Here is a 26,784-nt window from a genome sequence, read left to right on the forward strand (position 1 = left end):
TTGTTAATCTCTTCTTTTCCAAATTAAATCACTAACATCTTCCTCTGCTCTCTGTACGACCGCACGTTTTCAGACTCCCTGATAGACTACTGGAGCTTCTTAAAGCAGATCTCTGTTAACCTCCCTTTCAGCTTCTCAGTTGCTTGTTGTAAACATTTGTCCCCAGGCTTGAAGAGTATTTGATTAATGACGATGTCCTCTGATAGCCTTCCTATTTGTTCTACCTTGGCATGGAACGGTTCCCCCCCCCCCCCCCTTCTTTTTCTTAAAACAATAATAGCAATGACAAAAACAGTTTCCTCCCCATGGGGGTAAAGAGTTTGGATGCTTTTCGTGAATATGTTTGTCACATTTTAATTTCTTAGCTGCTAAAATTTTACCATAAATTGTGTAGCAGTGCATTCTGGGAGTCTTCAATCCCTAAAAGGCTTTTTAGCTATATTTCAAATACATATTTTGTCAGCGTCTCGATGCTCTCTGCTGAGCTATTTCTAACAAGTACTCTCACTAAACAAATCTCTTTGAAAATGCATTAGATAACACCCTCCCTTCAATTCCCTATCTTCCTTTCTGTCTAAACTGAAAAAGCCAGTTCGTGTTATTAACGACAAGTCATTTTGCAGAAGGCCCGGGTTAATAGAACTGATAACTGGCAAAATATAAATGTGTAACACTAGGATGCTGAAGATAAAATTGGGGTCTAATGCTGAATATATAATGTGCAAGATGAAAAGAAAAGCTCATGATTGTCTTGGAATTCTCTAAAATCATCTAGGGAGGTTTGTCATTGCAAGCCAGGTGGTTCATATTCCTGTTCATCAAGGCTGCAGGTTCATGCTTCTACTGTTTTTAACCCTCCTGGTATTGATGCTGCCAGGTCCCTCTTGGCCTCCTGTTTCATTTCTCTCTTTCACACTCAGTACCAAAGAGTTGGGATCTGATTTGCAAAAAGCTCAACTTTCCACAAAGTCATCATTCATTCTTATTTTCAACTTTTGTTTCCTTCTTGTATACTATATATTTAATTTTAGCTTTAGCATGGTGTCACAACTGGGACCCTTTGTAAAACGACTTCTCCCAATACAAGATCCAAGTGTGACGATGACTACTTTTAAGCCAATATGTCACATTTTCACCCCTCTCTGGTATTCTTCAGAGGGTTAGGGTATCTTTAATCTCTGCCATTAGCTGAAGCCCTAAGTGATCATGTTTCCTCAATTAGAGGACCCCCAGCACCTCAGTTTCACTTAACTACTTAATAGATTAGATTTTACAAAGGAATATTTGTTATTGTTTGTCCTTTGTTTTTAAAGAGGATCAGTGACATCACTGGGATGTCTTCACTCTTGCGTGAACTGGATTTAAGTGAGGCAGAGTTGTACAAGGTCATCAGCCTCACTTTCTTACTGAGTCATCAAAGTCCAGTAGCAAGACAAAAATCAGGTCAATTGGTGATAACTGGGGATGCAGTGGATGGACGACCTTGGAGTATTCAACATCTGACATATAGAAACGTTTCCCCCAAACCTGGGAGGCATAATTCTTCTTATATTCTCTTATTCTTGGTGGAGGGAAGAGCTAGAATCACATTTAAAAACTCAGTTCCATAGCCTTGTTCTACTAAGTTTCAAGTGCAAAGTCCACCTTCCACCTGCACCCCGCCCAAGGCTTATATCCCAGGGCTGTGACTCCTCAGGGTTTTCTTTCTGTGCTGGCAACACCATTTGATCTGCAATGAAAAGGAAAGATGAAAGAGAATTAAATCACAAACCTATTCTTGGGGCCAAAGGGTAGAAGGGAGAAGGGGAAGGTACTTCTTCCACATCCAGAGAGAGGAGAGAGGAGAGAGAGAGTCCCAGTAAAACAATTACGGTAATTTTTAAAGATGCAATCTGTTCCAGCTGTGCAGTCTGTGGAAAGGACTGTTCCCATCCAAGTGGTAGAGGAAACAAAGAATGCCTTCTCCCAGCTGTCCCTAACAAGGATTTCTCCATCTTAGGTGATCTGGGCATGTGCAAAACCCAATTACATATGTATTGGGAAAGCTTTTCCCATTAACACTTAAAATAGAGGTTTGTAGCCTTAGGTCTCAAGAGATCTGTGGACAGATTTCAGAAAAGGGGAGGTCTATGAATTTAGTTTTTTTTAATATTTTGTTAATTTTCAATATCATTAGTTCCCTTTTAATTCCATGCATTTTATTTTATGAATTGAAAAAATTATTCTGACAAGTAGTACATAGGCTTCACCAGATTGTTAAAGGAGTCCATGATACAAAGAAGGTTAAAAATACTTGATTAAAAGAATAAACTGGCACCCATCTCATTTAAACCTAATCCCAAGTGGTGGTAGAGGGATAAATTAGGTGAATCTCTGTAAATCTATTTAAGTTTAAAATTTCTTCATTATTCATTATAACATAGATTTCATTTCTATTGACCTGGCATCATTTCAGGAGCATTAAATTCATTTAAGACCCAGATTTCCATTTAAAACAGCTTTCCCCCAGGTTCATGGGAAAACTAAAAGCAATCAGAGCTATAGACACATGCAGATGGTAAAGCTTTAATTTTTAAAAATAGTTGCTTAATAAAGACAACAAATACCTCTTTTAATTATAACACAGACATTAGAAACACTGAAAAAACTCCTTAGAGTGGAGATTCAGTAGGAAAGAATTTTATGTCTTTTTATTTCTTAATTAACCCTCTTGGTTGATAAAAAACTAAATGCCAACAAAGGGGGAGAAATTCACTACACTCAGTAAAAATGGTTTGAATGGGTAAGGAAACAATTGAGAGGCAGGATATAGGTTTTGAATTCCGGCTCTTCACTTTTACCACCTGTGTGACCTTGGGGAAGCTGCTCCCTCAGTTCCAGAGAGAGAGAGAGAGAGAGAGAGAGAGAGAGAGAGAGAGAGAGAGAGAGAGAGAGAGAGAGAGATGGACATCTCTGACATTTGGTGAAGCCTGTAGATCTCTTCTGAGAATATTTTCCAATGCATAAAGAGAACTACATAGAACTTCAAAGGACATCAATTACAATGTAATTTTATTGTTGTTTGTTCAGTCATTTCAGTTGTGTCTGACTCTTTATGACCCTAATTGGGGGTCTTGCGAAGAAATTGGAGTGGTTTGTTTTCTTGCAAAGATACTGGAGAGGTTTGCTATTTCCTTCTCCAGATCATTTTACCATTGAGGAAACTGAGGCAAATGGAGTTAAATGACTTGCTAAAGGTTACATAGCTAGCAAGTTTTGAATCCAGATTGGAATCATGAAGATCAGTCTTTTTTATTCAATACAATTTTCAAAACGTAAAAACCCTCGAAATTGGACTCCATTTTAAAAATCTTGGTCTACAATATGATCTTTAAGTTCTCTCCAACTCTAAAGATATGATCTTATGAACTCCACAGATAGTTAATCAAATGCAATTACAGAAAGATTTAACAGTGCAGGGCGGCTAAGTGGCGCAGTGTATAAAGCACCAGCCCTGGAGACAGGAGTACCTGGGTTCAAATTTGACCTCAGACACTTAATAGTTACCTAGCTGTGTGGCCTTGGGCAAGCCACTTAACCCCATTTGCCTTGCAAAAAAAAAAAGATTTAACAGTGCAAAGAAGTAAGACTCCAATTAACTGCTTCTAGCTCCTTTGGTTTCCCACATGATTCTATATATGCTCAATGTGGATCTTGATTCCCATCAGCCTTCTTTATTGTAATATTCATCCATATTTTTCCTGCTTGTTCTATCACAACTCATCATTCTTTTGTGGAAGACATTTTGGAAATTCTCTAGTTTGGACATTTTCTGGTTTGGTCATTTTTTGGTTTCTTATGATTCACAATGAAACTCAAAGTTGTGTTTATTGAAGCTAACACACAAACTCCCAGACCCACACATTTGCTCTTTGGATTTGGATACATCCATTTGGTCCACTGTGGTGGGGGGGGGGAGTGGGGCGGGCTAAAGGGGCCATAGTATTAAAGAACTGGTCTGCCACCTTGTGGCCTCCTGTAACCTTGGAAGGTCAATGCTTGGAACATCCCCATCCAGTTCTTCATCCACCATTCATCTAATATCTGCATCACTGCTGTCTTCATGACTGAACTGAACTTTTGTACTATCTTTTCTCTTCTCTTCTAGGGCATTCTTGATTTTGATTAACCCCTGAGAAAGAGAAAGTTATTGAGAATTAGCAAACAGTATTCTCTAAAAATTGCCCTAGGGAGAAAGAGTTCAAGGTAGGAGGAAGAGAGTTCCTTAAAAGAAATGTTCAAGAGGCATGTTAGATTATTGTTTCATCTCCCTGGGCAATCTCTCCAAGACAGCACAACTTTCTAAGGCAAAGGTCAGCCACAGAACTGGTACCTGCCACTATTATCACCTAGCCAATTGAGGAAGTCAAGACAGATGAGAATTCTTTTATTATCTCATTTATCATCCTTGCCTGCTATCCAAATTAGTTTCCACCTCACATTCTGATCGTCTCGGATTAAATATTGTCAGATGAAATACTAATAGCTTTTCTCCATGCCAAAAAAAAAATGACTTTCAAGGCATGTATTATGTAAAGGATTATAATAAATTAAATACCTAAACTGGCAGAGTGCAAACAATTTTGACTTAGATCTAAATGTTTGCATTGGCTGTTTAAACATTTAATTTGTTGGAATGGGAAATATCATTGCGGCATAAGCATGTTAATTAAACTTGGGCCTTAGCAACGTGAGTCATTCCACGTACACAGAGCATGACAAATATGGACAGTAAGAGTCAATGTATGCTGATTTCTCATTCCCCAAATGAACACTTTACATCTTTAAACCCTGCAGCCATTAGTGATTTTTAATGAATTGTGCTGTCTTCTCTGAGGTGACTTTTAGATGATGACATCAGATATTGCTAAGCTAGGGAACAACTTTGCTAATTAAGTTCTGGGGAAGTTATCAACCACAGATAATTGATTAAAGTGCTTACATGGATAATCATTTCCATAGATTTAAATTCATTAAATAAATAGATGGAAAGAATTTAAGATAAATAGCATCCTCTAAAAACCGGGTCAACTGCAACAAAGTCTTGGGTACCTTATCATTGTCATCACCTTCACCACCACTACCATTACCTCCATCACCATCACCATCACCATCACTTTTACCACCACCCCTTCACTACCATCACCATCACCACCACCATCACTACCACCATCACCATCACCATAACCTCCACCACTTTCACCACCACCACCATCACATTTAGGTAGGCTTCACAGTTTTCAAAATTCTTTCATGTGCGTCACCTCAAGTGATTGTCATAACAACTCTGTGTGGTAGGGCTTTCTTATCTCATACTATAGATGAGAAAATTGAGATTGAAAGAGATAAAGTAACTTACCCAAGGTCACAAAGCTATGTCAGATGCTGGTATAGTACATCAGATTAAGACTGGTGTGTAGAGCATGTTAAAAGTTCTGAATATAAATGATGAGTGTTTGCGACATCATAAGTAGTTAGCCAAAATGCTGTTATTTGACTTCTACTGTGCCTCAGATTGTCTTACTTGTCCTGGTATAAGATCTGTTAGTTTCCTCTGGAATTTGGTCTCTTCTTCAGCCTAATTTTTTGCTTTCAGATTTAATCTTGAATAAATAAACCTTGAGTCACTGGTCTTCACCCACCTCAAATCTCAAAATTCTTCCACATGTGACACATGAATACATAGGATTTTTACTTTGACTTTCTTTTTTGGGACCTGGCTTTGATCTCTCTCTCTCTCTCTCTCTCTCTCTCTCTCTCTCTCTCTCTCTCTCTCTGCAAGGCAGTAGGGTTAAGTGACTTGCCCAAGGTCACACAGCTAAGTAATTATTGTGTCTGAGATAGGATTTGAACTCAGGTGTTCCTGACTCCAGGACTGGTGCTCTATCTACCTAGTTGCCCCAGATTTGTTTATCTCTAACCTCCACAAAAGTTCTCATCAAAATGTGGGGAAAGATGTGACTCTGTGTTCACTAAAACTATTTTTTTCCTCCAAGCTAGTGTGATAGGGTCCTAACCATTCAAAATGGAAAGTCTTCCAATTATGATTCCAGGGACAGATTGTGTCTATATTCTGAGGACCAAACTAGTAAATTATATTAAGGCTCAGTACCAGCAGGCTGGTGAATTCTTTGGCCTTGACAACTCAGGAAACAGAGAAAAGTACAAAATCACTTTTGGTCCTGTGCTATACCCGCCTCTTTTAAAAATTTTAACATTTAATATTTATTGATTTTTAAAAAGATTTTATTTATTTTGAGTTTATAATTTTCCCCTAATCTTACTTTTCTCCCCCCACCCCCCACAGAAGGCAATTTGTCAGTCTTTACATTGTTTCCATGGTATACATTGATCCAAATTGAGTGTGATGAGAGAGAAATCATATCCTTAAGGAAGAAACAAAGTATAAGAGATAGCAAGATCATACAATAAGATATCATTTTTTTCTAAATTTAAAGTAATAGTTCTGTTCAAACCCCACAGTTGTTTCTCTGGTTACAGATGGCATTCTCCATTGCAGATAACCCATAATTGTCCCTGATTGTTGCACTGATGGAATGATCGAATCCATCAAGGCTGCCCCTTTTTTAAAAACTTCATGGATGTTAATAGAATAGTAAAAAAATAGAGAAGACTGTAAAGTCCATAGTTTTTATTCCATCTAACAAACATAAAATTCACTTCTTACCCATACTAATTCTGTGATCCTTGTCTAATCACTTGATCATAAAGACAACCTTATAATATAATTTACAAATAAGGTTCTGACTTACATTTAAGAAGGGGAGTTTCTTTATGTGAGAGTTCCCTATATTATTGAAATCATAGATCCAGTTTCTATCCCTTGGACCCTACAAACATTTAATCTCAACATGAGATCTTTGCCCAAAGAGTTGATATACTTCTGAAGAACTGGAATTTTATCAATTTAAATAGTGTGGTTATAAATAAAACCAGAAGACATAACGAAGTAAGATGAAACTAAATGGAGGAATTGTTTACAGTTTCTCCTTGAAGAAGATGAATGAAGGAATTGACAGAGTTGGTTTAATTGTTCATATCTACTCCCATGATCTCCACATTTTTTTCCTCCTCAGTCATACGTAAGGATGACCATATTCTTCATCATCATCATCTGTCAATTTTCTACCTCTATGATCTTGAACTCTGAAATTCTTATTTATTATCATAACCTTCCTTTCTTTTCATTTTTCACTGTCTCAACCTTCCTAAACCTTTATCTTCATTGTTATTTCCCCACCCCGTCTCTCTCTCTCTCTCTCTCTCTCTCTCTCTCTCTCTCTCTCTCTCTCTCTCTCTTCATATTTTCCCAATCTATCACCCCTGCTTTAGTCTCATTTTTTTTTAAATTTCACAATCTTTCCCCCATGGATGACCATGGATGACTTTACCAATCATTCTTTAGCAAACCTCAATCTTTAGTTACTACTACTACTACTATCTGCTGTCTCTCTTACTATTCAATCATAATTGTATCCAGACTATTCTATGACAATCCTTTTATTTCTTCCCAGATGACTTTCTATCCCTAAATGACTACACTTAATAGCTATTCAAAACCTTCCCTACTTTCCTCCAGCTTCCTATGGTATCTTCTCAACTTTTTCACTCAGAGAAGGACCTTGTCACATACTTTATGGAGGACATATCATTGTGAAACTTTTCTTTCCTATTCTATATCTCAAAAACATCTATTGTTTTCTCTCAGAATTTGATGAAGATGTGTCCCTTCTTGCCAAGGCTGACTCCTTTATTTTGCTTTTGATCTCATAACTTCTCTTGGACCTTGCCCTCCCGCCCAGACCCTACCTATTTTTCAAATCCTTCCACTGGGGTTCTGACTCAGTTCCATCTTTGGCTCAAGTCCACACTGGAGGGCAAGATATTTCTCATCCATCTACATATTCTGAAGGCATTTTTTTTTCTGGATAAGTAAGGCACCTTACTCTCTTGACCAGTTTTCTGTACCCTTGCCTGTTCCTGTTTCCTCTGAGGCAGGTCACTCATATGACATCTCTATCTAAATCTCAAAGGAGGCTTCCAACATTCAACTCTCATACCTCCCTTGTTAAACTCCACTCCAATCATTGATACTTTGCCTGGACTTACGCTCAATGATTAGCATACTCCCATCCCCTTAGACTGACAATATTCTAGTTATACAATATATAAAGCTTGTTCCTTATCCTCAAATTGCTAACACCTCAGGACTTTCTACCTAAATGCCCTCCTTCCAATTCCAATGATTCACTACAGATCTGATGTTTTCACATCAGAATACCTGCTCTATAATTAAATTTCTTTTTTATCTTAAACTTCTTTTCTTCCTTTTTCTCCCTCCCTCCTTCCCTCCTTCCTTCCTTCCTTCCTTCCTTCCTTCCTTCCTTCCTTCCTTCCTTCCTTCCTTCCTTCCTTCCTTTTTTAGTGTAATGAATTCCTATGATTCATTTCTTCAATCTGCTTTAACTAATCACATCTTTGACCTTGCTATCACCTACCAAGTATTCTTCTTCCATAAAGTCTATAAATTTGAAATTCTTTTTATTGGATCATAATATTTATCATCTATTTTCTTTCTTTCTGCCTTATGACTTCTAATTCAGTCCTTAACCTTATTTGTCATCTTCATTCTCTCCACCCCTCAGTTCTTTCATAGACTATTACCCCTACATGGACTTTATTCTTTTTTTTTTCCTTTTCTATCTCATCATCTGGTGACCTAGCTCAATCCTACATTATCTTCCCTTCTTGATTCCTTTGCTCCCTGGTCCTCTAAATGATCACTCCTTAACAAATACTGCTATTTACTTACTTGATTCCTATTCATGTACAGCTATAAAGAGTTGTAAGAAATAACAAAATCATGTCAGTTGGACTTATTATCAGTTAATATTATCTAATCTCAACTGAGCCCTTACTGTACCTAGGCAAATATGCTGTTCCTCTCCATTTGGCATCCCATTCTCCAAAGTGGCTATTCTAAACCTTCTTCTCTCCCCTTTAGCCTCCTAACACATCACCATTCTCACACTCTCAGATGAGGATTTCAACTCACACTTCACTGAAAAAATCAAACCTAAGAGTGCTCTATTATTTCTCATCTCAAATCACTCAGCATCTTCCTCTATCATCCCCTCCTTCACTCCAGTCTCAGATGAAGAGGTGGCCCTTCTCTTTTCCAAGACAAATCCCTTTACATGCACCCTTTATCCCATTTCTTCCTGACTTCAATGAAAAGGTCCAGTATCATTCTCATTCTCTCTTATCTTCAGTCTCTCCCTAAGCACTGACTCATTCTTCATTGCCTACTGACATACCCATGACTCACTCATTCTTAAAAAAAAATCTTACCTGATCCTATCAACTCTAATAGCTATAACACTAATCTTTCATTCACTTTGTAGCTAAACTCCTTTAGAAAATAGTCTACAAGTGATGCCTTGATTGCTTCTCTTGCCACTTTTTTCTAACCCTTACACTCTTCTAAACACTGCAATCTATCTTCCAACCTCATCATTCAACTGAAACTCTCCTCTGCAAAGTTAGCAGTGATCTTGTAATTGCCAAATCTCATGGCCATTTCTCAGTCCTGAACCTCCTTAATCTTTCTGCAGAATTTGACACTGCTGATCCTTATCTTCTCCTGTATACTCAATCCTCTCTAGGTTTTCATGATAATACTGTTTTTTTGTGCCTTTTCCACATATCCCATATATCTACTTCTTCTAGTTTCTTTTATTGGATCTTCATTCATGTCAGGAATCTAGCTGTGGGAGTCCCTTAAGGCTCATTCCCTTTTCTCTTTTTTTTTCTTAGTTTCTCATAAGTTCCCATGGTTTCAAGGATCAATTTTATGCAGGGAATTCCTAGATCTACATATCCATTTTTAAATCTCTGTTGATCTTTGGGTCTACAACTTTATTTACCATTTGGACATCTCAAACTGGATGTCCTTGAGGAATCTCAAACTCAACATATCCACAACAGAACTTATAATCTTTCTCTTCAAAATCCTCTTCTCTTCCAAATTTCTCTCTTAAAATGGTGGACAAACCATCCTTCCAGTCAACTCAGGACCTAAAATTTCAGAGTTCTCATCAACTTTTTAATTGTTACCTCAAACATTTAATCCATTGCCAAATCTTGTCATTTCTACCTTTATTACATCTCTTCATTTGTACATGTTTCCTTTTCTCCACTCTAGCATTCACCATCTTATTTTAGACCTTCATCACCTCTTGCAATACCCTTCTAACTGGTTTCTCTGACTCAAATATCTTCCCATTTAATTCCATTTTCTTCTTAAGCTGACAAGCTGATTTTTATAAAGTGTAGATATGGCCATAATATATTCCCAATGAATTTCAGGGGCTCCCTTCCAGGATCCAAGAGCAAATATAAAGTGTTTTGTTTGGCATTCAAACTCTCTTCCTATCTTTCCACCTTATATTCCTTCCACACACTCTACTTTCAAGCAACACTGACCTACTTGAACCTCCTTGAGCATGATACTCCATGATCACCTCCCATCTCTTCACTTTTGAATTGACTGTCTGATGTCTGGAATATTCTACATCTTCATGTCTGTCTTTTCTTCCTTTAATGCTCTGCAGGAAGTTTTCCCCCATTATTCACCTTCCAATGGTCTCTCATTTCTGATTATATTTACTTATTCTTGTATTTCTTTTCTGCTGTCTAAATATTCATATGTTTTTTCTTCCATTAGAATATTTATTTCTTGAGGGCAGACCTTTTTTTTTTGCCTTTCTTTGTATCCTGGGGATTTAGCACAATGCCAAGCACCTTGTAAATTTAATCTGACTGATTCCCATTAAATTGCCGAGGGAGTATGATTACTCTTTTTTACTCCTACTCTACTAATCAGCCTGAGTCCAGGGGCTCCTTGACCCACATGACTGAAACCCAAGCTTCTTCCTGATCATTGCTCTCAGTAACTCACCTATTTCTGGTTCAAATTTCTCTTACTGTTGATTCAGTCTTTTCCCTTACACTGAACTTCATAGAAACTTAAAGGGCTCATCCAGACCCCAGGAGACTTTCAATCCATCCATCAATCATTTATTAATTTTCAAGCATTTCTTAGTACTTACTAAAGGCCAGATACTGGGCTTAGCCCATCATTTTGCAGTGTGGTTGAGTGAACTTAACTCCCTTCTCAGAAAACTCAGTTTCCTTTGTCAAATGCAGATAATACAAAACTTCAATTGCCCAGAGATTTGTGTGGTTGTTGACAGTTAATTATCTTAGCACTTTAAAAAACTTACTTTGAAATATGATGGGTATTGTTGAGAAGTGTATCTTCAGGCTTTTGAGAATAGTTATTAAATTTATGCATTTGGTTACTCCAATCATCTAGTGTACAGTTATCAGCCCCTTAGTTGTATTGATTGCAGTTTGTTTTTTTCTGAAGAAATTAAAATGTTAAAAATGTATAAACACAACCACTATCTACCTTGTTTGAAATGAATTTCAAATAATAATTTAGATAATGTCAGGATAGAAATAAAATTTATGAAAATGAACAGAAGAGGGAAAGAAAGAGGGGGAGGTAAGATCTTTAGACAATCTCACCTTTCAGTATGGCAGTGTTCATTAGGCTGCTTTTTTTTCCCCCCTGTGTCCTTCATGTCTCTCTCTCACACACCATTCTGTTCCTTTTTATTTAATCATGTACATCCAGGTGACTTTAATGTTTGAGAAGAGAACTGGAAACTATGAATTGTAGACTGCCTTTCAGTTAAGAATTTTCTAACTCTTTTTTTAAGGTCTCACCAAAGTCTTAGGATCCTCAAAGTGGTGAATAATTCCCTAATGGTACCTTTCTTGTACATAGATATATCTATTTTTTTCCACAACATTTCTGTGAGTTTAGCAGGGAAGGAATTATCATCTTCATTTAACAGGCAAGAAATAGAGATTGTGAGAGAATAAGGGATTTATTCAAGGTCATATTCATGGTAAATGGAAAGTTGGCATAAGAAATCAGGTTTCCTGACTCCTCATCTAGTGGTTTGTTATCAAGTTTTGGTTTATCAGAATTTTTCTTTGAGGGAAATACTACAACTGGGATAATCAGAAAAGAACCCTTAAAAGAGATGGCACTTGAAGGGAAACCTGGAGGGAATATGTGAGTTCTAAGACCTAGGGGTGAAGAATGAGGGAAAGACAGTGTGAAAGGATGTTAATGGGTGATGGAATATCCTATATGGGGAAAGCAAGTATGCCAATCTTACTGTAGTTTGTGTTTGTGTGTGTGTGTGTGTGTGTGCATGCATGCATGTGTGTGTGTCTGTGTGTGTTGTTTATGATCAAAAGATAGACTAGAACCAGTTTGTGAAGGGTCTTAAATGCTAAACAAAGAAATTTACATTTTTATTCTAGAAGAGATAGAGAACTATTGAAACTTTTTGAGCAGAGTGATATGTGCTGTAGGAATATCAGTTTGACAGGTATTTGTTGGATAGAGTGGAGAGGCAGAGACGAGAAGCAGGAAAACCAATTAACAGGGATAGTTGTTGAGGTAATCCAGGTAAGAGGTAATAAAGAAGGTCAGACAGTTTGCTCAGCAGTAGAGTTGAGGAATAATGACTGTTTTTCTTCTAATTCCAGGATATCTTTGGACTGATTATCTAGCCTGAGGGTTATCCATGTCCCTTTCTCCCTCCTTTTACCTGATTTTAGACAATATCACTTATTCGATGATATTTTTTACCAGAATGCCATCTCATACTGTTTTAGTTTGATCTTTGTTAGTGAAGAAGATTGAAACTAATGATTAAAAGTGAAGTTTGAAGGTTACATGTAGATTTCAATAATATGTACTCTCCCTGGGCAGGCAGGTAACATTGTCAGAATATTTCAGTCAAAGTCTTTTCTCTGACAACAAGACACTTTCACAGACCTATTGGTCACAAATATTCAACAGTAGTTCTAGAAGTAAACTGAGAAGAGAAAAACACATAAAAAAATCTTGACAGGTAGAGGGAGAATTGCTCTGGGGAATATCATATGAGGGCACAAGTGTCACATAGAGAGAATTTTACCAACTGGCTGCCAGATGTGCATCTGCCCTATGCTGAGATGCTGTACCAGTCACAGCTGTTCTCCCCTTTAGTAAATCAGATGTGGAATGCATGATGCCATCTGGAACATAAACTTGGCAAAGACTGGTAAAGCTAAGTGAATCCATGTGTGAATTTAAAAAAAAAAAACTTATTACAGTTTAGTATGTATTGGGTAGCAACAACTGAAACTAGGATGAGCTGTTCCTTCTCCCCCTTCAGGGTCCCTCTTCCTTGAAGTTCTCCCCACCCAACTCCCTGCTGCTATTGCTTATCAGGGCTTCATCTCCCCCTCACCAGAGGTATGAAAAAAAGATATGCTCTTGCAGAAGCAACAGGAAAGGAGAGATGCTGGTACATAGTGGGAAATTACCGGGACTAGATTTGAAAGGATTTGAATTCTACACTTACTTTAAATGGGATTCTCTTTCTATTTTTTGATGTTAGGCTTTGTTGGTAACATAGAAATGCTGATGATTTATGTGAGTTTATTTTATATCCTGAAACTTTGCTAAAGTGGCTAATTGTTTCAAGTATTTTTTTTAGTTAAGGTTCTCTAAATATACCATCATATCATCTGCAAAAAGTGCATTACCTATTCTTATTCCTATAATTTCTTTTTCTTCTCTTATTGTTAAAGTTAACATTTCTAATACAATATTGAACAATAGTGTTGATAAGGGGCATCCTTGTTTACACCTGATCTTCTTGGGAATGCCTCTAGTTTATCCCCATTATATACAATGCTTGTTGGTGATAAGACTTGAATTCTGACTCTGCCTCATATGATCTAGGAGAACTTGGCTCATGAAATCACTGAACTCAAGATATGGATTCAAATCTAGTTTCAGACAAGTGTATGGCAAGTTTCTTATAAACCCTGCCTGCTTCAATTTACCTCAGTATAAAATGGGAATAATAAATAGCATCCATCTTTTATTGGGGAGTGGTTTTGAGGATTGAATGAAATAATATTTCTAAAGTTTCCTGCAAATCTTAAAAGGTTATCTAAAAGCTACTTTTGTTATCCCTTTCAGCCTGTAATTTCATCAAATGGATTAGAAGCACTCAATTGATCAGAAGGGCTTTTTAAAAAAAATAGCATTTTTTTCCAATTGCTTGTAAAGACAATTTTAAGCATTCATTTAAACAATTTGAGTTCCAAATTATCTTCTTCCTAAAATATGCTAAGAAAGTTGTGCAATTATATAAAATATATTTTCATATTAGTCATGTTGTGAGAGGGAAAAAACAGACCTAAAGGAAAAAGCCCATGAAAAAAATAAAGTGAAAATATTATGCTTCAAATCAGCATTCAGACTACATAAGTTCTTTCTTTAAGATGTAGGAAACATTTTCCATCATGAGTCTTTTGGAATTGTCTTGTCCCATTGTATTGCTGAGAAGAGCAAAGTTATTCATAGTTGATCATCCCACAATGTTGCTATTACTATGTACAATGCTCTCTTGGTTCTGCTCACTTAGCTTTGCATCAGTTCATATAAAATCTCTCCAGATTTTTTTTGATCAGGAAATCCTTAACTATTTCTCCACCCTCCTGCCCCCCTACTACTCTCATTTCCTTTTGTGCATATTTCCAGTAAACATCTAAAAATCAAGAAAAAATGCCTATATCAATCATGTACTTTTTAGACTTTCTACCCAGGGGTTTGTTTTTACTTCAGGGTTACATCTTTTAAGAAGGACATGGATAACCAGGTATGGATCCAGAGAAGAGAAACAGGGATGATGTTAAAAGGTTTGGAGATCAGGTCACATATGGATCATTTGTCATAGGAAGATTCAGCCAAGAAGCTAGAAGACTTAGCAACACATTCTATCTGTCTTCAAACAATTGACAGGCCATCATGTCAGAGATGAATTAGACTTGGTCTGCTTGGCTCCAGAAAGGAGACCCAACAACACTGAAAACTGAAGAGAGGCAGATTTTGTCTTGATATGAGAAAACAAATAAATGACAACTTTCTAATAATTACCTTTGTGATTGTCTTTCCCCAGAACTTTTCAAATAGAAACTGAATGATCACTTGTTGAAGACATAGGATTATAGATTTAGAACTGGAAGGGTCAAATCTAAGACCTTCTTTTTCCTATATTTACATGGTGTCTGAGTCAGGATTTGAATTCAGATCTTCTTGACTCTAAGACCAGCACCCTCTGTACTGTGATAGGCTGAAGATTCCTATTTAGATGGCTGTGGAATCATAGGTGACCCATGAGGTCCTTTCCTGCTCTGGGGTTATGATTCTATGAATCTTTGTGACTTGACCTTCTGTTGATCAGAACTTTATTAACCACTATTCCTACAGATCTATGACCCAATGATAGTTATTATTTTGTAATGTCAATTGCAGCATGAAGAAGAGATCCTGAAATTTGTGTACCAAAAAATTAAACTGTTTTTGTATTATCTTATCATTTGTAGCCTGTCTTTTACACATACATATGCACACAGATCATTTTTCTGTGCTGGTCCTAACTTTTATATTAGGTTATAACTTTTTTTTTGGCAAGTTGTTGAAGATAAGTGACATAGCTAATGCCAAGTGTCTAAAGTTGGATTTGAACTCAGGTCTTCCTGATTTCAGGGCTGGTGCTCTGTCAACTGGGTCACCTAGGTGCCCGTAGTTTGTAACTTCTTGTAGGGCACTGATACTGTTTTCTATTCTCTTTTCACAGAACCTACATAAAGAGACAGGGCTCATCCTACCTGATGTTTGTCAGCTCTGCTCCTGAACTAGTGGACTGAGTCTTCTGCTGTCTGATCAGCAACAAACGACCCCCCAAACTCTATCCCCTCAGTTCTTATTCTTTCTTTCACTTCTAGATGGAAGGTATCTAAACTTTAGCCTTTAGTATAGTGGGTATATTGGTATAGTGGGAACACTTTGGATCTGGAATAAGGAAGATCTGGTTTTGAATCTTGTCCCTGATGCTGTTATGTTGTATGACCTTGGACAAGTCACCGAACCTGTTTACCAACATTAAAAACGAAAGTAATAGTATTTATATTAACTACTTCATGGGGTTGTTGTAAGAATCAAATAAGATGATTAATGTTAAGTGCCTGGTAAATCTTAAAGCTCCATATCTGCAGTGTTAAATTCAAATAGAAAAGGAGGACCACTAATCATAATAAGGGTCCCTGCTGGCATCATGTTGATAGATTAAAAATGTAATATTTTCTTTTTGTTATATTTTTGTTTATTTTGTAAAATATTTTCCAAATATATTTTAATCTGGTTGAACTGCATTGGGGAGTTGGCAGGGACAACACATCTGCATTCCTTTTTGGCAATTGTAATTATTTCTTAATAAGACCACTGTATCTTTTTGACCAGGAGCATGCAAGGTCCTTTCCAGAACACTGGGGAAAGGCATTAGGGATCAAATATTGTGTGAATAGAGCAGAATCAAAGATACTTGAAATATTTGATGGAGCTTATGGCTGCAGTCAACCTGCTTGACTTCATAGCTATTGGAATCTTCCTACTATTGGCAAGGCAGTCTTCAAAAGCAAAACAGATTCCTGTGATTTCATGGTTGTTCTGATTCCAATTTCTTTGTATAGAACCAACCTAGAGAGTTTGCCTTTTCATCACCTGGTGGAATGGAGCAGAGGTTCAGCCAAAATACCAGCATAGCAATTCAACCAGTAAGTGATTTAAAAATGAACATGAATCCAGATAATTTTCCTGGCTAAATATCTCTATTTAATCAATGCTAAAGGCAGAGAGGATGGAATGACTAGGAAATAGGCTGACATTTCTTCTGGAAAATGGCTTGATGGTTTGCTGGCAATCATCATGACCTACCTCCTGTGTTGATGTGAGGAATAATGGATTAAAATGTTTCAAATGGCTTGGAAAATGAGATGCCATCTAGGGCATCATAAAGAAGTAGCAGTTCTGTAGATTTGATTCATACAACATGACAGAAAACAAAAGCACATTTATTTATTCTTTCAACAAAATTTATCAAGTATCTGTGATAGAAACAGGGTATTCCAATAGAAAGAGCACTGGATTCAAGGACATTTACTACCTGTGTGACTCTGGCCTTTACCTCTCTAGATCTCTGTTTCCTCATCTGTAAAATAAGTAATTTGAATGAGATGCTATCTGATGTCCCTTCCAATTTTATATCTAGAATCTTATTTACAAAGCAGGTACCATGGGGAAGTTGCACAGAACCTGCTCTTGAGGGACTCTATTTGGACAGGATGCAGATATAATAAGGCTAAAACTAAATAAATATTACATAAGATAAGGGAGTGATGCAAATAAAGGAGGTATCTAGAAAGAATCCTTCCGAAGAATTTTCAGATGAAAGTGTTTTCAGCTTGAGGAGAAGGTGGTATTGATTTGAACTGTCCAGAGAAGGTTTCTGGAAGTCAAAGGTTTCCCATTCTGGACATGGGAAGTACCTTAGACAAAAGCACGGGAATGGAAGAAGTATGTCAAAGTCTGGCACCAGCCTTTAACCATGACTCACTTGATGCTTTCCCTGATAGGGGCAGAATAGAGCCACATTTGCTAAGGCCTAAAGTCAGGCCCAGGGGTTTGTAGTTTGTCCTAGAGGAATCCTAGAGAAGGGGCTTTTTTTTTTTTAGTGGAAGTAGGACATGAGTAATATATCCTTTTTTTAAATAAGGCAATGGGGATAAGTGACTTGCCCAAGGCCACACAGCTAGGTAATTATTAAGTGTTTGAGGCTGGATTTGAACTCAAGTACTCCTGACTCCAGGGCCAGTGCTCTATCCACTGCACCACCTATCTGCCCCAACAGCTAAGTAATTATTAAGTGATGAGTCATATATCTTAGGAAGAACTGTACCTTAGAAAGATAGGGAGTTGAGGGAGAGAGCTGAGAGCAGGCATACCAATTAAGATTAAAATAGTCTAAATAAGAGGCAATGAGGGTTTAAACTAAGGTGAATGGAAAGAAGACAATGAATGCAAGGGATTTTGGGGAGGTAGAATTGACAGTTAATTTTAAATGAATGAATGAAAAAATGTTTTTTAAGTGTTTGCTATGTACAAAGCACTGTGTTAAAGCAGCAGATACATATAGGAAGCAAGATAATCCCTGCTCTCAAGGAACTTTCATACTAATGGGAGAGATGACACATATAGGATATTTTAGCATAAAGTCATATGGAAATATCTCATAGTCCTTAGGATTCAGCTGGAAAGCAGATTGTAATGCATCATCCTAACATTGTTTCCAAAGGCACCTAGGTGGCACAGTGAATAGAGTGCTGAGTCCAGAGTCAAAAGACTCATCTTTATGAGTTCAAATCTTTCCTCAGATACTCCCAACCAGTGTCCCTGGGCAAGTCAGTTAGCCCTGTTTGCCTCAGTTTCCTCATCTGTAAATGAACTGGAGAAGGAAATGGCAAATCACCCCAGTATCTTTTGCCAAGAAAACCCACATGGAGTCATGAAGAATTGGATACAATTGAAAAATGGCTGAACAACAACAATGTTGTTTCCATTGATAAAACCATATCCATTTCTGATATTGGATCATTTGATAGTGCCAAGGATTTAAATGGCAACTAGGTAGGATGGTGGATTGAGATTTGGACCTACAGTCTGGAAGACCCAAGTTTAAATCTTGCCTCAGATGCCTATAAGCCTTGTGACCTCTGCTGCCTCAGTTTCCTCATCTGCAAAATGACAATCTCTATAAAGCACATATTAAAGTGCTATATAAATGCAGGATATCATAATCGTCATCATTATCATTTTTTATTGTTATTTTCAGTAATAGTAGCTCCAGAGATGGGTCAAAGTTGCAACTTTTGCAAAATTATTTATTGAGTCATCTCCATAAGGGTTGCTCCCTTGTTGGATGGCCAGGAGGGACAGGCTGGAAGCAAGGTCAGTGACATGCTTTTGACTTTTCCCAAGGTCTTGTGCTCAGGGTCTTGAGCTGTCTTCACTGGGGTATGTGGGAGTCAGGTTGAAGTGATGGTAGTAGTTTGGTTCTCCTGGTTCATTTGATTCCTTGTCTCTTCCTAAAGTTCCATGCACTTGGAAACTAACTGAATGTAGTATAGAGGGGGGAGACACTGTGAAGATGATGGAGAGGGAATATTTAAAGAGGTTGCTGAGTTTTTGAACATGGGTGTTTGGGAGAACAGTGGTACCAACAGAAAAGGAAAAGGCAGCATTTCAAGGTGGGGAATAATGAGTTTAATTTTGGAATGTTGAATCTGAGGTGCAAAGGGGACATTCAGATAGAGTTGTTCATTACTAAGGTAGGACTACAGTTTGGGGAAAAGATTAGATTAGAATATTAGAATAGAAGTCATTTGCAAAGAGATAAGAATTGAGTTCCCCTTAGCAGATGGCATTAGAAAGAGAGAGGATAGTGGAGAGAACTCCATACCACCATATTTTCCTCACTCCATGAAGCTATTTTTTTATTTGAAGGAAGGGAATTGATTCTTAGCAAAATTGGCAAATTAGTCTATGAGTTAAGGGGCTTGTACATTACACCCTCTGCCAAATTTGAATGTTGTGCAAGAGGATGGAATTTCAGCCAAACATGGGAAAATGGAAAGAATTGAGCACTGAGAATTCTGACTGCAGATATCTCCTTGCTTTTCTTTCACACTCTCATCTCAAAATTATTATTGGACATAATAGGGAATATTAACGATGATCTGGGAACAAAGAAAAATACACACTGGAGGGACCCTCATACCATAATCTTCATTTTTACCTATGCTGTTTTTTTGATGCAATAATGTAGATTGCCTACTGTATTCCTGATGAAAATTTGAATAGTTTTTGGAAGCTTAAGTCACAATTTGGCTGGGGTAAATACATAGAGGAAGGAAGAGAACAAATATTTGTTAAGTACTAGGCACTGTTCTAAGCATTTTACAAAGTATAATCTCACTTGGTCTTCACAGCAACCCTGAGAGGTAGATGCTATTATTATCCTCATTTTATAATTTGAGGAAACTGAGGCAGACAGAGGTTAAGTGACTTGCCCAGGTATTATAGCTAATAAGTGTTTGAGGATGAATTTGAACTTAGGTCTTCCTTATTCAATGACCAACTCTTTAAATACTCTTTAAATACTGTTGTATTCAAGAATGTGTATGCCATTATGCTTTTATTCTATTCTCTTTTGCATGGTGGACTTTGTGTATTGTTACTTGCATCTTTCATGTTTCTCTTTAACTTTCCTTTGCATTTCTCCGATTCTAGCTTTCATTAGAGTTATATATATTAGAGTTATATATATATATATGTTTATTCCTCTGGCAGATTGAAAGCCCCTGAAGACAGGAACTATATTGTTTTCTTTTTTAAAATCCCTTGGCCTAGCATTCTACTTCATATTGTATTGATATATGCAAATCATGCTTCTTAATACATATGTCCCTAAATATATATATCAGTTATTTAGCACAAATACTTGAATGAATTAATGAAAGTGAAGTAGAGAGCTGAAGAAATGATTTAGGTAATTGAAAGCATTATAGTTTCACTTGCCAATAGCTAGAGCATAGATTTGGAGCTGGAAGGGATTTTAGAGGCCTTTAATACAATTTCCCCCCCTTTTAATAGATGAAGCAAGTAAAGTTGGGTTGAGAGTTGAATGACTTGTCTGAGATGACACAGCTGAGATGACAGAGCTGGTTTTCTTCTTTTTATTTATTTAAAGCATTGGGGTTAAGTGATTCACCCAAGGTCTCACCTAGCTAGGCAATTACCACAGGTCAGAGGCCGGATCCAAACTCAGGTCCTTCTGTGCTCTAATTCCAGGGTCAGTGCTCTAAACTCCAGGGTCAGTGCTCTATAGAACTGGTTTTCAAACCCAGGTCCCTTGATTCCAAATATATTATTCTTGCCCCTGCAACATACTCATTATTGGTATATAATAAACTCATTTTAAACCAGAAGAATGCTTCAGGCTTCCCCTTAGTTTTGTGTATTGGTCCTAGCTTGAGAGAAAGTTACAATGTGAAAGTGGTAAAGAGAGTGGAAAATGAGCACTAATCACCATTCTTATAAAGTGTGTACATAATGAGCAAAGAATCACTGTGGATTCTTAGTGTTCTTGTCGCTATCACCATTTGGTCAAATTCAAAGGCTTCCAGTGAAACAGATAATTAAGAATTTTTGGCAGGGAAGGAGAATAAAGCCTGGAGAGGTTAACTTATGGTTGTAAGTTATCTGTTGAATAGCCAGGAGCAGCTATTTCTTTGTACAGCCCATCATGACCTTTCTGAAATTGTAGTAAGATAGCATCACCATGAAACCTTGCCCTGGGTCTATTTCCTATAGACAACACTGCCAAGCTACCTTTTGAGAATTATGTCAGATAGAAAAATGGACTAATTAGCCAAGGTCCCAAGAAGAGGAGCTTAAAAATGAAAATGGAAATGAAAAATGGAAAACATAGAAAATAATTATATAGGCAGGATGTAATTTGATACTTTAATCAACAACACACCTGGTGTTTCTACATAATATCAAGTAAAGAAGTAGCATAATATAGGGATGTGGAAAGGATTCTGGCCTGGGATTTTATATGGCTATGAGTTCTAACTCTTCCATAAATAAAGCGTGCAGTCTTAAATGTTCACAACTTCTCTGATCTTCAATTTATTAATCTGTTACCTGCTTCTCTTCTATGTTTATCTGCACTGATTTTATTTATGCAAAAACTCTCTGACTTTTAAAACCTGTTATATTCTGACCACTTCCTAGCTTTCTAGTTTTACACTCCAGTCCCTTCCATGTACTCTGATTCAGAAATGTTGACTTTTTATGATTCATATAAACCATTTCTTGACTCTGTTTTTTCACTGGCTGTCCTCCATACTTCTAGTGCTCTTCCTCCTCTTCTTCACCTCTTGACATCCCTGAATGTCTTCAACACATCTTCTGCAGGAGATCTTTCCCAGTCCTTCTTTCTTCCCTCTGAGATGACTTTCAATTTACATGGTTCATTTCTTGTATATTTTTTTTTGCATGTTGCCTCTCTCATTAGAATGTCAACTACTTGAGAGCAGGGACCATGCTTTTTTGCCTTTCTTTGTATCCACAAGGCTTAGCACAGAGTCTGGAACATAATAAGCAAGCCTTTAATAAATGCCTATTGATTGACTGACTCCGGTACTATCCTAAGGGCTTGGACTCCTTCTGGAAGGAAATGAATTTGGGATTGTTAGGGGGTTCTTCCAGTGATAGTCACACTGGCTGAAAGTAATCACAAAGTCAAAGTCTAGATCTTTTACCCTCTTCCCTCTCTGCCCAGCCTCCCATGTCATGGCTTAGTCCTTGGCTGTTCTTCAAGCTCTGGAAATCACGTGTATCCCCTTCTTCAAGAAGCTGATGCTACTCAGCAATTCCAACTTCTCTCATTAGAAGATTAGGTCCCAGAACATTTGAACTTGGAACTGTTAAATAGGCTATGCTCAGAATACTTCCTTTTTCTCCATATGGCTGTAGATTCAGCAATTTTCATTACTAGGAAGTGTGATTTCTTTCTCCTGGGATGACAGGATGGTGCAGCCATCACACACACTTCTTTTAGACTTGTGTCCTGGTACTCAAGGCCAAGAACTTAGGGTCTTTTACTGCATTACTGCTCCCCACTGATTGCTACTACCTCTTGAGCTAAGAGGCTGTCATCTCTGGGGATGAGGATAGGCATAGTTTGTTGACACCTGGGAGACTTTGCTAATTTGCAAGTGCCTCTTAGGAACTAAGGTCCATTCTCAGGTTTCTGTTCTATGACTTGGTTTTTTTTCTAAATTTCTCTTAAAAGGGTATAACCTGGAACTGAGACACTCATCACCCCTTTTTTCTCTCAGTTCCTTCCCCTAAAGATTCTGAGCTCCTATGAATCAGGTCCTGATCTGTAGTTTGACCACAAAGAGTAATTTTTTTCTTCCTTGGGTTTCTTGCCTTCACATAAATTCAGAAAATCTCCAAAATAAAACTTAATTTTACAGTCTTTATATCACTCCTCAGATAATGACTAAAATGCTAAGAATTCACTGGAGACAATGAACAAATTCAGATGCACAAAGCACTCAAATGTCCTTTGTGGTCCCTCTGCTCCCAGACAGTCCATCAAACTTGGAATTAGTGTTGGAGAAACCTTCTGTCATTCCAGGATTTTTCTCCCTAATGCTGGAAGTACTAGCCTGTAGTTTAGATTTAGTAAATGTTTTGGAACTTACTAAACAAGCAAGACCCATCTCTTTGGATCTCCATTGCCTAAATAATTCACTGAGTTACCCTCCAAGAAAGATGCTTCAGAAGACTATGTGGACTTTCCTTTTATACTCCAAGGAATATAGTAACCTAGAATTGTCTTTTGAAGGTCAAATTGAAATCTGAAATTCTGGACTCATCAACTTGATATTTTCAAGAAAGTAAATCACAATGCTTGTACTGCTAGAAAACTAATTCAAGTGACTTGCTTACCAGGATATCCAACATCCCTTCTCTTCTACACAGTAGACTGGGATTCAGGAAGAAAAAATTTTTTGAAAGCTTCTCTGAAGCTATGTGTAAGCACACAGTCCCCCCAGTGTGTCTTCTCTTAGGTTGCTATTACTGGCTTATTCTAGGGGCAGGATGGAGGAGGGTGCTACTACGCCTATGTTCCTTTCTTCTTGTTGTACTTCAGAAGAAGGCTCAAGTGTAAAGAAGAGGGAAATTCTTAAGCAGTGAGTTCCAGAGAGTGAGAGAAACTTACTTTTATGTGTCATTATAAGAAGTGAGGGATCCTCAGTCAGCCAGCTGCTAGGAGGAACCATTTTCCCACCAGTTGCCTTCCAACAATGGCATGCCCTTGCATGGTAATCCTATCAGTTTGATTAGGGCACTCTTCAATTCAACTTGAGACTAACAATGAATCACATCCTGTAATATGACCAGGTTTGGGGAACTCTTTAATTTGATGAGGGATTTCCATGATCCACTCCCAACCCTCACAAGGAAAATTACATAGAGTCAGGAAGTATTTCACATCGAGTCTTCGGGGATGCAACTAAATCTGCTGTGACTGAATGAAAGAGTTGGTTTATCTTTTTTAAGTCATGAAAATTTACTCTTAATTGGTATTAGCTCGTTCTTCAGGATTCTCCAAAGTTCATGGAGTCCTACAGACTGTGGCAAACCTGACAGGTTGAATTTCTTTCCATCACATTTGATTCTGCTGCTTGTGTGTAGATGTGCCCTTAATAAAACAGCAACTGGGAGAGATTGAATTTTTTGCCAGATTAGTATATAGTCCTGACCTTTTGTGCTTGACTTTTTGTTGTTTGGCAGATGGAATTTTCCTTCTTTCTCTCTCAGTTAACTAGAAGCCAGGAATTAAAAAAATTTAAACTTGTTTTGTAAAAGCACCTTCCTTTACTTCCACTTTTAATGATCATTCCCTCTTTAGCCCTCCCCCCAACAACTGCTTTAAAGAAAGACCTGAGATCTGATGGTTAAAATGGTCTCTTTTAAAAGCAATTGGAGATCTTTATCTATTGGGTTGTTCAATTCATATGAGACTCCGAGGCTGTCACTGAACCCATGGCACTTTGTCTCCTTTCATAAGGAGGGGTTAATAACTATTGTACTGAGTTATTATAGAAAGAAGCATTGAAAATGGATAGGGTATTTGTGAACACCTAGGAAATTCTGAATTTCAGAGTTCTGTAGAGATTCCAAGTACTGTATTACTTTGATAGTGTTTGCTTACAGACCTTTCAGTAGTTCAAATTACCCTTGTGGTAGTGAATCTACATCTACATGATACTACTATCATGGTGAACATGTTTGTTCTTTCAAAATGAATTTTAAAAAATGATCAAAGCTTGTATTTGCCAAAGAAAATTATCTGAGGACCCTCTAAAAATAGCTGTGGAAAAAAAAAAGCATGGCAAAGAACTCATCCTGACTATAGTGTTTTTCTTTTTAAATATTGCTATTTGGCGAAATGTATCCTGTTTTCACTCTATTTTAGAGTGTACTTTCCAATATCTATTGTAACCACTTACATTTTAATTTTCTTAAGTGGTTTCCTTGATGGATATTTTATTATAGGAAGGATAGGACAATCTTGCCATCAGGGTGGGCCCTAGACAAAATTGTGGAGTAGAAAAATTTCGTCTCTTTCTCACAGATGACACACATTGGTCTCCTTGTACCTCTGCCCAGTCCTGCACACTGGGTTTGCTTCTTTATCCTTTGATTGCTTAGAGCTGGGGCATTTAACTTATTCTGATCCTCCATGTCAGTGTTGCTTATTTCAGACTTCTAATCTCCCTCCCCTCTCATTCAAAACTTTTCTTTGGTTTCATTCCCTCAGGGTTCTATTTCTATTCTCTACAAGTACTAATCTAACAATTGACTTCATATGAATGCTGATAATAGATAAGGACCTAATATATCATTCTTTTTAGAGAACATGTTTGCATTTTTAAAGGAACCTCTGATTGATTAGGTATTTATAGGAAAGGCTTTTGGTCAGAGGAAGCATTTATGCGTGGGGTACTTTTGGGATCCCTCAAGTTATAACAGGTGGCCTTTGGTATCTTGGAATAGTGATCTATCTGTGTTAGACGGTCATAATGGGCATGTTGTAGGCACCTCCTAGTTTTGTTAGTGTTCCTAGAAGATCTTACATTCCAAGTGGCAAGACTTAGGGATTCAGAGGTGGGAGAGATCTTGAGAAACAAACTCAAAAGTCACAATAACTACTCTGTTACTGTGTTAATTAAACAATAATTGTTAGGAATGCTTCCAGAGACTTTTTAAGGTTCCTTTAGATATTGGGTTTATGGATGATACCTATTTCCACTAAACCTCTTAATTTTGCATGGATATCCAGCTAAGGAAAGATAACTGAATTCACCTGGGGAAAGTGGAGAAAACAATGGAGAATCATCTAGGAGAGTCAGAGTAATAATAGATAGCCTATATTTGCTGTCTCCTTCTTTCTTCAGAGATAAAAAGGAGGGAAGGAGACAAGCATTTAAGCCTACTATGCCAGCACCTGCTAAGTACTGCTTCTTAACTGATCTTCACAACAACCTTGAGAGAGAGGTGCTATAAGTATCCTTATTTTACAGTTGAGGAAACTGAGCAGATAAAGGTTAAGTGACTTTCCCAAGGTCACATAACTAATGAGTGTTTTGAGGCTTGATTTGAATTCAAGTCTTTTGATTGTAGACCTTAACTGACCCAAAGAACCTTTGATTTTAAGTATTTAGGGAGTTTAAATACTTCTTTAATGGCTTTAGCATTACAGGGATGGTGATGAAGATGGAGGTAGTTATTAATAAAGAGTATAGGCAAAAACTTTTTTTTTTCTTTGGCTTGGGAGTCCAAAATTGCTAGTTAAGATACAGGTTTTTAGGTTTTCCTCATGGTACTTGACCTAGTACTAGAACACCTATGGCTAGGCCCTGGAATAAAAAGGGCACAACATTGAAAAACAAATTTCAAAATTGAATTGTGATTAATTTGTGAGAAACCTTAAGCAAAAATAAGGTATTTTTTTTTATCTCTTGTGATTATCCACAAAAGGGGGGATTATGCTATGATGTCCTCAGATTTTGAGACTGAACTTGGTGAAATAGTCTTCC

General features: G+C 37.3%; 1 long non-coding RNA gene across 3 annotated transcripts in view; it reads left to right on the top strand.

Annotated features, from left to right (window-relative positions):
- Window positions 1-26,784, top strand: part of LOC141491138 (uncharacterized) — a 117,287-nt gene that overhangs the window by 28,117 nt on the left and 62,386 nt on the right. For 2 of the 3 annotated variants that reach the window (XR_012469471.1, XR_012469472.1), the window contains exon 2: window positions 15,843-15,997. This is a non-coding gene — a long non-coding RNA (uncharacterized LOC141491138). Of the gene's footprint in view, window positions 1-15,842; window positions 15,998-16,734; window positions 16,819-26,784 lie in introns of all 3 variants that reach the window. The other variant, XR_012469473.1, reaches the window with a different exon arrangement.

Source organism: Macrotis lagotis, chromosome 6 (assembly GCF_037893015.1).
Source record: "Macrotis lagotis isolate mMagLag1 chromosome 6, bilby.v1.9.chrom.fasta, whole genome shotgun sequence".
NCBI lineage: Eukaryota > Metazoa > Chordata > Mammalia > Peramelemorphia > Peramelidae > Macrotis > Macrotis lagotis.